The sequence below is a fragment of the Glossina fuscipes genome, unplaced genomic scaffold (genome assembly GCF_014805625.2).
Source record: "Glossina fuscipes isolate IAEA_lab_2018 unplaced genomic scaffold, Yale_Gfus_2 61185, whole genome shotgun sequence".
Classification (NCBI taxonomy): Eukaryota; Metazoa; Arthropoda; class Insecta; order Diptera; family Glossinidae; genus Glossina; species Glossina fuscipes.
In genome coordinates this window covers 528,270-543,082 of record NW_024003416.1, presented here as the reverse complement: position 1 = coordinate 543,082, position 14,813 = coordinate 528,270, and the positions used below count along the sequence as shown (strand labels likewise).

The window sequence follows — 14,813 nt, the reverse complement described above, 5'->3', positions numbered from 1 at the left end:
AATGTCGCGTCTTGGCGCGTGTAGAATATGATGAATGCATAGGCATGAATATACATATACGTAACATCGCACCTTGACAGGCATATAATATGATGAATGCTTACTAACTCATAACTGATCTATTTACATTTTAAATTTATTATTACAAAATTTATTACTCTTAATGTTACCATCTTGGTTAACAGTACACACTTCGATTACCGACTACAAGTATCGTTGTCTAGTTATGCTTAATATAACTACCTATGAAGCAGAAAAGCGTTCTATTTTTTTATGCACAAAGCAAAATCCTAATTGGAGGAAAATTATTATAAATTATCGTAAGATACATACAAGCTAAAATAAAAACTGATTTGTTTTGGTATAGAAATAAAGGCGTTTTGGATCTCGGGTAAATTAAACTTGTAAAGCAATCTATCTTTATTATTATCTTCATTATTATTTCATTACAAATAGGTTTTTATATTGTAGAGTCATCTTATAGAACTTTTTTTCACTTAAACTTCCTTTGGATTAACTAAAAGTTCGTTAGGAAACTCATACCGCAGCATACCGAAAGTCAGTTCCCCTTTTCTCTTCAATACAATAAAGTTGAGCAGCATATAGATTACAAATCACTAGGCTAAAAATGCTACCCTGTGTCAAGCCATGACTAATCTCTTGTTTATCAGACGTGGTAATGTCCACGATCAGCGTAGGTACATTTTTTTTTTAATTTTAGAAAATCTAGAATTACTAATACCGCCGGACTTGTGGCTTCCGATATTTAGAAAGGGTGGCCGATGGATGAGAATATTGTTAGGAAATTTTTTCTGGTTTGTGCTGATTGAGTACCGAAAATATAATTTTACGTGTTGGGACTTTCTTTAAGACGATGTTTTATTTTATTATATTAAGCGCTTCTCACTCAAGACACAAAGAAATTGGCTTTTGTTAAACTTTGAATACTGCGTTGCAGAAACTTAACAATTGTTTAGAAAGCAAGTTACTGAAGCAATGAAAAATTGACACGTCAGAACTGGAACTTGCAGATATAGCTCAAAAATGTTTGTTCCATAGGAGCAATTTTTTCAATAAGATGTTTCTTGGGCTTGTAGAAGTTGAAGCATTTCCTAATAGATGGAATAAAATGTCTGTTCGTGGCAGCGTTTGGCTAACGCAGATGCAATGTTTTATTATTATTATTATTATTTTAATTTTAGACTAATGAATTGAATTCTTAGACTAAAAAAAGAGACATTGAGCACTAGCAACACAGGCTATCGGCTCTAATTTAAAAAAATGGATATTAGATAATAAGCTTAGTAGTATTAATAAAGTAAAATATTGAATTGATATTCTGTTCTGAAGCTGATTGTAGAATGTTCAAAGGGTTAATCGTTCCAAATGCAATACTTCTAGCCAAGGAAAAGTTGAGGCAGTCGCAGAGAATGTGCTTTATAGTAAGAGTTTGTCCACAACAGCAGATTGGGGGAGAAGACTTCTTCAGGATCCATTGGTGAGTTGCAATTGTATGACCAAGGCGAATTCTCGAAAATGTTTGGATCTTGGTTTTCTCAACATCTGTTGGATATAGAGGTGGAGTTAATTGAGGGTTAATGCAAGAGTAGTGTTGATGATGGTATTGTAAATATCCTTCTGCAATTTTCTCTTTAACTTTTCTTCCAATGTATCTTTGAAGATCCAACTTTTCCATGACATCATCCATAATTAGAGGAGCAGAAGCAGCATACTTTGCCGCTTGATCAGCCTGCTCATTTCCCAGTAAACCGATGTGACTTGGTACCCATAACATTTTAATTTTTCCGTCGGGTGTAGTAATTATATTCCTTAATGTTTTCATTAACAATTTACACTTAGTTTGGAGTAAGTTTATTTTTATATATTTATTTTATTTTTTTTTTTTATTTATTTTAATTCTACTTATATATGAAACTCAACTAAACAAATAACAGTCGAGTTCAATTGGCACTTAAAGCAAAACTTATATTAAACTAATAATAAAACTTAGTATAAGTACAGTAAAACACATAAGAAGGAAAAAACAAAGAAAAAGGATAAAAAGCATGTACACCATCAGCATAGAGCCACACTTACATCCGGTACAGGACCAAATTGCAAATGAACACCTAAGCCTTTACAAGCATGCATAAGCCTGGCAACCGATAATACTTAACAACAATTCATTCTCGAATCGTAACGACTTTTAAAGATAAAAGCTAGTTTAAATAACACATAGGTAGTTTAAGTAAGACATAGGTAAATCGCGCGTATTAAGCAATATTGCTTTAATGGACTTTAAAGAGTCCGATAACGAGAATAAGTGGTAGACGTCATTTAGGTTCTTGCAAACTACTCTGAGCAGATTAAACAGCTCATAATTAAATTTACACTGACTAAGCTTAACCAAGATAAAGTACCTAGAGAAGGGGTTAGGGACATTAAAGCTTATTTCACCAAGTAATGAAGGCGAGTCAATGGCACCATTTATTACTTTAATTAGAAAGGAAACGCCAAGAACAAACCTACGATTTTCAAGAGACGGTAAGGACAGCAGAAGCAACCTATTTTCATACGGACGAAGAGAGGCATTTGGATCCCAACCCAAATTTCTAAGGGCAAACAGCAAGAATTGCTTTTGAACAGATTCAATTGAATCTACGTAGCACCTATATGAAGGAGACCACACAACAGAGGCATACTCAAGTGTAGGTCTAACCAAACACATGTACAGCCTTTTCGTAATGTAGGGATCATCACGCTCTTGGGACCACCATTTTTTAAAACCAAGCGCGGACCTAGCTTTGCTTATCGAGAGCTCAATATGCAAGTTAAAACGTAACCTATGGTCAAATAGAATGCCTAAATCTGTGATCAAATCGACGTTGTCCAACTTATGCGAATCTATGAAATACTGAGTAATGAATGACTTTCTTCTTGAGAAAGGAAGCTTCTTACATTTACTCAGATTTAGTTTCAGAAGACTCGAAGTGCACCATGCAACACAATTCTCCAAATCACCTTGAAGCTGATGTGATTGCGATTCAACAGAGAAGGAAGAAAACAGTTTCACATCATCAGCATACGTTAAGATCTGGCTGGAATTAACCACCGATGGGAGATCGTTAATGTATAAACTAAATAAAATGGGACCTAAGTGACTTCCTTGAGGTACGCCAGACGTAACGGGGAATTTATCCGAGGTGATGAAGTTTAAAGATAAGTAAGTTATGGTTAACCATATCAAATGCTTTGCTTAAATCAGTGTAAATAACATCTGTGCGAGAGCCACTAGAAAACGCCTTGAAAACATGACAGGTAAACTTTAACAAGTTGGTGACTGTAGATCGCCCTTTCCGAAAGCCGTGCTGGTGCGGAGAAATATACGAATTAATGGCAAAGGCCAAATACTGAGTCACAATACGCTCGAACAACTTGGGCAAGACACTCAACTTGGCCATGCCTCTGTAGTTCTCAACAAATTGTCTACTTCCACTTTTGTGGATAGGAATAAAGAAACTACTCTTTCAATATGAAGGGAAAACATCTAAATACAAGGACATGTTAAAAATCTTTGCGATCACACCACATAACTCGACAGCGCAAGATTTAAGTACACATGATGGAATTCCATCAGGTCCAGGCGAACAACTGTATTTTAGAGAGCTCAACCCTTTAAAACGTCATCTTGCGAAATAACCAAGTTAGGTATTGAAACCGAGTTAGTTATAGGATATGGGTAGTTTGCTGATAAATCGAAATTAGCAATCGAAAAGTTTTGTCGGAAATACTCAGCAAATAGATTTGAGATTTCAAAATCATCCGAGGAATCAGAGCCATTAAAAGAAACATGAGAGGGATATGTGGAAATCTTTTCTTTAGAGTTAACAAATTTAAAAAAGAATTTAGAATTAGCAAACACAGAGGATTTAATGAACTGAAGGTATCTGCAGTAATAATGATGATTGAGGAAGTTAAATCTATGCCTCACCACCGAGTAAGCGATATAGTCGAGCGCAGAGCCACTTTTCGAATATTTTTTGAATAGCGAGGTTTTTCTATTCTTGTGCCATTTAATTGTCTTATTAAACCACGGGGGACACCTGCTTCGAGGTCGACACTGCTGGATCGGAACAGATGCAGCAATAGCTAGATTTAATGTATTGTAACGATGCCAATAAGCTTTCAATACTACCGGTTGAGAAATGAAGCCTCAAATGTGAAACACAATGTTTTAGCAATATAATATAGATTTTATGAAAATCATAATATTTATTTAAAAAAGTTTGATTTGGCACATTAAAGCATTTCAACGAATCATCATTCATATGATGAAAGGAAATGCATATCGACGGATGATAAGGATCCTCAGGTAAACTAAAAGGTGGGCAACGATTTACGTTAATCTCGGGAAAATTGGCAAAGCAGAGATCAAGCAGTCTACCATTACAACTAGGGGTACGATTATATTGACCTAAATTATGATCAAACAATTCACTAAAGAACACAACAGCCCTATCAGACGTTGAAGTAGGAATCAAACAGCCAGAATTGTCACTGTTACACCAAGTGACTTGAGGCAAGTTGAAGTCACCCAATGAAACGACCAAATCGGTGGGTCTAGACAGCTTGGTCACTTCACAAATGAGGGCAGCGTGTTTCTTGTAAATGGAGATATCAGAATTTGGGGGAATAAAGGAGCAGGTTATAAATAGATGTTTATTAGGCATTTTCGCACGAATGGCAATAAATTCAACGTCAGGAGAAGTGGGAAATTCAATTAAATTGGACGGGACTGACGCAGATATGGCGATTAATACACCACCACCAATGCGATTCACTCGATCACAAGGACTTGGAAAGAATTATGAAAAAGTTCTGACGAATGAAGATCGGGTTTTAGCCAAGTTTCAGTGAAGGCCAAACAGAAAAACTCCGTGCTCACTGAATTTAGAAAAGTAGAACGAGTTTTTGAATTTAGGCCCCAAACATTTTGATAAATGAGAGAGAATGGGCCTGAAGAAACATTTAGTTTTTTGAAGGCGACAAGACTATTGCTTTGGTATTACGGGGACGATCTCGAGGGATAAATTCCTTAATTAAGGATCCTACTGGCCACAGTGGTTTGTTTAACAACATATCACTGTTTTCAGTCGGAACTAATATTTTAAAAGAGGAGATTGCCCTAGATTGAGAATGAGCCATTTTGAAGATGCTAACGCGCTTTAAGTTGACTGATGGGACTTTTGCGGCCAGATAACTTATTATGTTATCCACCGATGTTTCAGGTGCCAGTCTTGACACAAATATAGCTTTTCTGGGTGGAACTGCCGTCAAGCAACATGAAACATGAGAGGGATATGTGGAAATTTTTGTTTTTGAGTTAACAAATTTAAAAAAAGTATTTAGGATTAGCAAACTGAGAGGATTTAATGAACTGAAGGTATCTGCAGTAATAATAGTGGTTGAGGGAGTTAAATGTATGCCTCGCCACCGAGTAAGCGAAATAATCGAGCGCAGAGCCACTTTTCGAATAATTTTTGAATAGCGTGTTTTTCATATAGATTCACGTGATATAGGTGAATATAGGCGAAATTTTTTAGTTTGGCCGCACTAGAGTGTCAAATTTGGGTGTTTTTTGATATGCATTTTTCGCTAAGATACCAAATTTCAAATACCGTTAAAAATAGTTCCCGTAAGCAGAATTTGAATCTGCTTGATTTATTTGAAAGGTAATTTTATATGGATTCATGAAATGTCCACAAAAATATTTTCTTTTTTTTAATATGGACGCACTAGGCTTTCAAACCAACTATATCTCAATTGTAATTATTTAACATGAGCACTGTTAGGTCGTTAACAGAGGTATGTTAACAGAAATGGTAGGTGTCTGTACTAGTTAAATTCGAATTTATCTTCACACCCTTAACTAAGTTTAAAATTTGAAAGGCATCAATAACGGCTACCCTAAGTTTGCAAACATTGAAAAAATTGTTAATAAAGTTGATCTAATAATAAAGCCGAGTCACATTCGACTCTGCCAAAGAATGTTAACTAGATTAAAAAAACAAATTTTTCCTTAATTTCCTTACGGTTCTTCGAATATATTGAAAAGCGTGACATATAGCTATTCATTTTAGTAGCGTTTTTCATATTTTCCTTTAATCGATTAGAGAATAGACTTGTCAAATTTCAACATTCTAACTTAGGTTTTGCGACCACGCGAATTTTTCAACCACCTCAATGGCACTAGCTATATATATCGATGTTGGGTTATCTTACATATATCGATGAAGCGTAGCGTTTTTTGTTCGTCTCTCAAGTCACAAATTGCAAAACTAGAAACTTTTTTTTAAAGCATACCAAATATAATGAAAAAAACAGTCTAATAAAACCTCGTGTAACAGTTGTTACAATACAAAATTAGATAAAAACACATTTGTTGGCTTTTTGAACGAAATCTTTCAATCTTGTCAATAGGGTTAAACATATTTTTCGTTTCGTACACAGCTCACGATCATGAAACAAATTAAATGTTAAAGGGTAATTGCATTGAAAAAGACGGCCACTACCAAACAACGCTACTATGGAAAACAACTACCGCAACGTTGCCTGATACCTTTGAAATATCGATGCGTAGCTTGGTCTGTTTATAGAGAATATTCCAAACAAATATCACACTAAAGGAGCAATTAGTTATGCTTTTTATTTTCAAATATACTACTATTTTATTTATGCTAGTATTTCTAGTTTTGCTTAGTTTTTCGAGTCATTTTGCAACGTTCAATTATCAATTGCCTTAGTAGAGGCGCGAACCCAGAAGTGAAGATAGCCCATATTTTTGTCTTTGCTAAAATTGGGCACATTTTTGTCTTTGCTAATGTGGGCTAGGTACAGTGGGCTAACTTCACTTCAGTGAGTTATCGCTATGACACCAAGTGACTTGTGGCAAATTTAAGTCTTCCAACGCTAGGACTATATCAGTAGATCTAGACTTGTCGGCCGCATCGCAAATGAAGGCAGAATGCTTCTTATAAATAGAGATATCCACATTTAGAGGGATAGAGGAGCAAGTTACGCAAAACCGTTTTTTGGGCAATTTTCGACCGAGTGGCAATAAATTCAACGCCAGGAGGAGTAGAAAATTCAGACGAATGGAACGGGACTGCAGAAAATATGGCAATTCAACAGCACCACCAGTGCGATCCAATCCATCCTTTCTGAAAACGTGGAAAGAATTGTAAAAAACTTCCGACGAATGTACATCAGGCTTCAACCAATTTTTACTGAAGGCCAAACAAGAAAACTGCGTGCTCACTGAATTTAGAAAAGTAAAGCGACTTTTTGAGTTTCGGCTCCAAACATTTTGGTAAATGAAAGTTACTGGGTCTGAAAAAACATTTAGCTTTTTGTGGGTGGAAGAGCTACCGAATTAGCATTTCGGAGTCGATCCGGAGGTATTAATTCCTTTATTAAGGATGCAAAAAGCCACAATGGTCTACTTAACAAAAATTTCATGTTAGCAGTCGGAATTAACACCTTAAAAGACGTAATAGCTCTATGTTGAGATGAAGCCAATTTGAAAAAGGCTAACACGCTTCAAACTGGCGGATGGGACTTTTGAAGCAAGATAATTTTTTATGGTATTCTTAGAGGTGTGAGGCGTCAGTCTTGGCACGAATATTGCCATTCTGCGGCGTGCTGCCCTCAAGCAGACCTCATCCGTATTAGAAAAAGTAGGAAAAGAATTTTGAGTTGCGAAAGCAGAGGGAGTGACTACACTCGTTTATGCACCTTGTACCACTTGTCCAGCAAGGTGATCAGCAAAAACACCCCAACAGCTAGAAAGAGAAGCAGGTTTATTATTTTTATTAATGTAGACGTAGACAGAGTATCCTAATTGGCACCATTGGGAAAAGATACCAGTGCCACCTCAGTATAACTGACACGAGGAGACATTCCATCTTATTTGTAACATTTCTATTACCAGATGAATTTGCGATAGAGGAAAAGCTAATGTTCTGTATAAGCAGGAATGGAAAGCTCGAAACCTTAACGAGATTCGCCAATGGCAGATCGAAAAATTTTACCGTTACCACTAACATGAATCGAACGTATGAAATGCAGTTGAAGACGGAGGTGAAGTACCGCACGATGCTCTAAAAGTTGATCTTTCCCAACTACAAAGAAAAACAAGAAAGTCACTTCCTGGCAAGAGCACGAAGTGCTGATCGCAAAAACTGAAATCATATCAACACAGAAAATTTAACGTGTTACAATAAATTTAAAAACTTTTAGAATTAATTAGGCTTTCAAACCTTATAATGCAAGAGAGCAATAAAGTAAAAAAGAAATTGCAAAACACATCGCGCGGAGAGTTGCCAAACGACAACATACATTTGACATACTGCTGAAAGATAGCCATTTGGAGAAATATAGATAATATGTGGAACTTTGTCAACCTTGTCATGGAGAATATGCATTCGCTGCGATTTGTTTAGTCAGATGACAATGATGCGACTCCATCAAAAGGTATGATATCCAACATTTAGTACAATATGTGCGCGCATGTGAAATTTTTTGCCTATGTGGCCACCACAATTAAAATGTTGTGTAGTAACAGCTAAGTCTAAAATAGCAACTCTAAGACCAACTTCAATACCGAAGATGTAGTTGCAAGTTGCACGACATTAAAAAAAAATATAAAAGAGTGGCTGATAATAAAACAAACCTTTCAAATTTTCAATAATTTGATTTTTACATAGTTGCTTGTATATAAGCAGATAGTGATCTTCTTTAACACAGTAGTTCTAGGGATGATGACAATTCTTGACATTCGAGTGTTTAACATGAAAAATTAAAATTTTTTTTCTTTTTATTCTTACATAACTTCCAAAATCAATAAACATGTGCTCCACTTATAGATGATAAAAACGAAGTTAACGTTCTAAAAAAGAACATGGTTTGTAGCCAAATGCAAAAATGTTTACTATGTCATAATACTAATCACATTTCCAATATAACTTCTTACTTCTTATAGTAGGCAAATTCAAATTGTAGTAACTAATCTTAGGCATCTTTTTAAAATTGTGAATGAATGTAGAACTGTATTTACGCTTTAATATACAATTTGCATTAAAGCAGTTCCTTTTAAAAGGACTTGAACCTTCACAGCTTCTCAACGACATTTGAATTTTTAAAATCAATGATCAATGATCATTATCTTAACAAAACATACATGTCCGGAAAACAGTAATTAATTATATTAAACATTTTTGAAGGGTGTGAAGTTACATTTAAATATAATTTTACACCCTTACATTTTTGATGTACTGAAGGTCTAATTGTGGCTTACGGTCAAATTGTTGAAGTAATGTATTTTTTTATTGCTTCCTTTTTTTTTGATGAAATATTGCTGACGTTGCAGGAGCTTGAAACCAAAAATTATTTTGCTCGATTTATCTTTTGAAAATATTTAAATACCAGTGCCCTTGATCATGCTATAGACCACGGTCCTAGAGCAAGACAACAAAAGAGTTTTAAACACGTTGCTAAAAAATGACAGTATGGAAATTGGAGAAATCAAAAACCAATGAAACATATTTTCACATTCATATGAAGTGAAGTCAGGTAAAACTGAACCTTTGCGTCCAACAGGCAACATTCAATATTGTTGGCCGCATTAGGATGGAAAAAGGTTGGAAAGCCATACACTGAAATTTTCTTAGTTGCATAAGGCATTAGCTTTAAGTTATATGGCGCAAGAAACCACCAAAATACTACAGTCCAAATAATATAAGGAATTGTATTGTAAAATTACCGCCAATGCCCCAAAATATTCAAAAGGAATTTGATGCATAAATTATAATCACTGTATGACACAGTTAATACCGTTAATATTTTTAACGCATTGCTAAAAGTTAAATAGATTATCACTTATATGGTTGCATGTTGTCCTGGACATTACTGTATAGAAGAAACAGAATTGTATAATTATGCAATTGTCTTTCCAAGTAAGGCTGTAATTAATTGATTATTGGGTAATAGGGCGTACGGTCTTTTCTAATTTAGTCAATTCAGTGCGGTTTGGCAGTGATAACTGAGTTCTTGCAGCACATGTTGACCGATTGCAAAGGTTTCAAAGTCTTTGATGTCTCTCCTCTTGAGAAGATTGCTGCTGAAATGTGGAACTTCGATCCGTTTTTGACGTGACCGTATTTTTTTTCTGCAAGACGGTGCTTTGGTTCTAATGCAAATGTAGAAATTTACGCTAAAATCTAAATCGAATTGCCAAAGGCATTTTATTCTCTCAAAAGATTTTAGCTAAAAACTTTTTTGGCGTGTAACAAACAAAATACATAAATCAAATCGCGAAGCTAAAATGATTATTCTAGATCGGAGAAATGTGTTTCCAGCCTAAAAATTGTGCAAATTATAAATTTTAAACAAGGAACATGCTCCATGGCTTAGATTTTACCAAATTGAACGAATTCAAAGACACACAGTTACAAAGTGAGGACTAAGCACTTGATGTGACATATAAATACGTAACCATTTAGTAGGCGGTGTAAAAATCAAAATATTCCTGCTTGGAGCAGAATACATTCGTTGAATTTAGAGAACAAAATTAATAGGATTAATAAAATTTTTTCGCTTTGGTTACCGTCTCGGCTTTCTGACTAGGTCAACATTTTTATAACATTAATTGATTCTATTGAATAGTCAACAACCGCCAGTTAAGAATAATTTCCTGAGGCACCTCTTACCTGTATGACCACAGACGTTGTTAAGGGTTTTTTAAAGTCGCCTCAATTGGAATGTTTTAATTTTCAGAGTAATAAACCATACATGCGTACGCATATACACACACCCTACTCATGAAACTAACATTGAGTAAATATTGGAGATACCACTTTGTACGCACAAGCTACTGCACACCACGAAACGCACGAACTAACACAAACAAACACTTTTGGATCAAAAAAAAAGTTTTTTGTTTAATAATGGCATTTTTGATAACTTTGTTTCCAAATTATAGCGAAAAAGTCTTTTTTCATGAATATTAGCACATGTAACCAAACCACAAATACACATACAAACACATAGAAGACGTTAATACTCAGTGTTTCAATGCTGGTACAAAACCATTAATTTTAAGTTGTTAAAACGATAAAATTACTTTTGTTCCAAATTATTTATTATATTCAGTTTGTTTTTATTTCCTTTCGTCTTGATGACAACAACCGCATGAATTTTTGTTTCAGGGGAAATATTTTAATCATAATCTCACTTGTTATCTAAATAAGGTTTTTCACATAGTGTTAAAGATGAATTCACTTTGCTTACTTTGATGGACATGCATAAAAATTTCGACAGTGTTGCCAAGTGATGTAGTGGAAATAGGGAAAAAAATTTGTCAAGCAATCTTTGGTAAAACTACGGCAAATAAAATTGGAGATGTGTGTTCACTATAGACGCAGAGATTATATTACTATTTAGAAAAACTAAAACCAATTAGGAATGCTATAGAATTTTTTTTTTTTTTTTAAATAAATTCTTAAACACTTAAACTGTGTTTATATGTACAATATTCTACTACGCACATTCCGTATTGATACTGGTATATTTAAAAAGAATTAAACAATCTTGATTCCAACGGCAATACTTGTGTAGAAGAGGTAATATTGATTGCGATAATAAAGCAGGTAGATTGGAAATATCTATAACAATATAAGGAAATGAACAGACGGCGACATATATTTCAGAATATACCTCGAAAAAACTACGCTTTAAAAAATGTTTGATTTTAATAGCCAAGCGAAATTTTACAAAAGACAGTATGTGCGAAAACTTCATACAACATGAAAACTATAGTATACAAACGCAATATTTATAAAGTCCTTTAAAAGAATTGCTTGACATATGTCTTTATCAATACAAAATGTATGTAGCAGAACATAACAAAAATGAACAATTAAATTAAGCGTTAGAAAACCAATTTTTGGTAACATCACCAAAAAAAAAAAAACATCAAAAAAAAAGGAGGCGCCACTTCTTAGGCTTCATGGTAAAGGTCTTCTTGTATAAAAATACGAATTTTTGGCCTAACCGATTTAGAGCGTATTAATTCGAAAAATAACAAGTAATTCAAATTGCGTAAGTTAGGAGTAATGGCGAGTTTTTACTATTCTAACTATTTATTTATTAATTTTAATTACAATTAATTTGAATATCGCATTATATTTATACATACGACTCATATATGTAATATTCCGAAAATTGCATAAATATATTAGGTGTATGTATATACAAATGCACTGTATTAAACAATAATAAATTGTGCCTTTAATGCAATATGAAATAAGCGATGAAACGAAAATAAATCACCTAATGATTCATACATAATGTTATGACCAAAAAGTATGAGCAATATTCAACTTAAATAAGGTATATCGAATATTGGAAATATATATTTACTAGATTGGAGGCACAATGTCACACATTTGTGTCAAATTTCTCCCCAAAAACGTCATTAGCGTATACTAAGTTTTTATACGACGCAGAAAGTATTTTTTTCGATTAATACAAAGCGTGAGCTTGTTGAGCAAAGAAATTGCGTTCAATCGAACGAATATTCTGCAAGAGTTGACCCAAGACCGAAAAAACCGCGCAAAGAACGCTCATAAACCAAGGTCACGTTAACGAGGTTCTTCAATTATCGTGGTTTTGTGTATGATGAATATCTTCCGCCGAGCGAAATTGTTACCAAAGAATATTTTTGAGTTTGCGAATTACCCTGAAGGCGACAAAATAGATTTGTAAGATTACTAAATTAATTTGAAAGAGAAAAAATTGATTTGGTTTAATTTTCGGACATAGTAGTGAAATGTACACAAGAGCGCATATTCATTTAAAAACACAGAATTGTATATGCTTTCCCTTTGGAAGCGTGTGATACGATGTAACATCATGTTAAGAAACTATCAACAGGGGATAATCGTGTAAACAGGTGATCATGAGGTAGACGGCAGTCACCATCTTATCCTGTAAGCAAATTTGCTGGTGATTGTTACCAAAGCGCTATCTGAGTTACGTCAAATCTGCCGGGAATGAAATTACTGTCGGTGGCAACAAAATCGCATTAGTATTGAATATAAACCAAGACAAGTCACCACATATCTGTAAAAGAAAAATATAAACATCTGTTAGAAATGAATTATTTTCATTTTGAAAATTAAATTTTTCCCCAAAAACAAATGTTTTGAATCTGTAAAGAAAAGGAAAAAAAAAATTTGGTGGAAGCAAGTACAATTTTTCGTTAAATATCGAGCTAAATCAAGAAACGTTAATTAATGTGTACATTTCCAACACAATGTATATGAACTTCTCTTTGCTATTTCATTGAAGAAGAGAACAAGGTCAATCGCGACGCACAAGGAGTAACTAAGTAGTTCCTAATATTTGCAAACGACGTATAAATATGTGTTATATTGTTGCATGTTGATGCATGCAGAAGTTCCGCGCTTCCAAAGTAGCTTTTCATTACTTTCGGGGAAAATTGGTATTAACGGCGGTGTGGGATGAACATATATACCGCGCAGGTTGCGCTTGGCCATGATTTTACAGTTGTTGGCGTCAAGGAGTTATTGATGGCCAGCCTGTAGCGACCATACCGTAAGTGTTGCACAAACCAGGTTATCAACTATTGTATCAGAGGTGTTACAAGGTTTGGAAGCAAAATTTTGTGTGTTACCGCCGTCGTGGAGGTGTGATTTTACCAGAGATTTCGTATTCCAGGCGGTAAGCAATTCAATTTTTTGCTTTACAATAAATTATTTTCAGGAATTTCCTAGCCGCTCTAGTACCCTCTTATAATATTACTTTTGTTTAGTAAGGTTTTAACTGTTCACAATTTTTTAATTGAAAAGTAAGCCTCTTTTGTTCTTTTCCAGTTTATATTATTTTTAAAGAAATTAGTAATTGTGATTACTTTTTTTTCTTCTGTAGAACATTACACTTCATAATATCTCTATATATAAAAATTTCTTGTATAAATGCGGATTACTGTACTACCCGGGAAACAAAAATTAAAAGCAAGAAAATGTTCAAATCAGTAAGTTTTCTCACTCAAAATTTATGAGGGAGGATGGAGTTTTCGTATAAACAATCCCGTAACCTTTTTCCGTTTCCTTTATAGATTGAAATACTCCCTAAATTATCCAAAAATTGTGTGAAAAGGCGATTATAACGGGGACGAAATTAGAAATATTCCGAAATGTTGATTTTTTGTTCGTAGTCGTAGCGCTATATTACACTTGGCCACTCTCGAAAGCAATTGGAGATGAAAACACCTTGAAACACAATACGAGCACGTCCATATAGTTATTCAATTCCATTAAGCTAATTGTATGGTGCAGATATCGCAAATTCAAGGTTAAACGAAAATTCCATTAAAAATTAGAACTTCAAATGTGTTTTTTTTAAGCTTATTGGATGTTTTCTAGTGACACTGTACGATTTTTCGGATAGATGGAAACTTCTCGGTTCAATCGAAACAAAAATTCACTCCACATTTTTGAAGCAATCTGTTCAAAAATTCTGTGTTGATTACAACACTTCGAATATTATTTTCAGAATATCTTTCATTCGGCGCAAAATTGTGGCCTATATCAGTACCAGAACGGATGTCAGAGAAAGAAAGCATAGTTACGCGAAAACTACCACGCCTCAATGTTGCTCTTTAAAATGATAAAAAATATATTTAAGTCTGAAGTTTTTTTTTTTTTTTTTTTTTTTTTTTTTTTTTTTAAAAA

At 34.2% G+C, this 14,813-nt stretch overlaps 1 protein-coding gene and 1 long non-coding RNA gene across 8 annotated transcripts in view; one reads left to right on the top strand and one right to left on the bottom strand.

Moving 5' to 3' along the window:
• The window catches only part of LOC119643536 (putative dual specificity tyrosine-phosphorylation-regulated kinase 3 homolog), a 39,891-nt gene extending 28,579 nt beyond the window's left edge, over positions 1-11,312 (bottom strand). For 4 of the 7 annotated variants that reach the window (XR_005248321.1, XR_005248320.1, XM_038042919.1 and 1 more), the window contains exon 1: positions 10,767-11,311. The gene's annotated coding sequence lies outside the window, so the exon portion shown is untranslated. Of the gene's footprint in view, positions 1-10,766 lie in introns of all 7 variants that reach the window. The other 3 variants (XM_038042914.1, XM_038042915.1, XM_038042916.1) reach the window with 1 other exon arrangement.
• Positions 11,313-12,993: 1,681 nt separating this feature from the next.
• On the top strand, positions 12,994-14,612 carry LOC119643528. The gene is made up of 3 exons (XR_005248314.1): positions 12,994-13,800; positions 14,008-14,113; positions 14,198-14,612. It is a non-coding gene; the product is annotated as an uncharacterized LOC119643528 (long non-coding RNA).
• Positions 14,613-14,813: the final 201 nt, after the last annotated feature.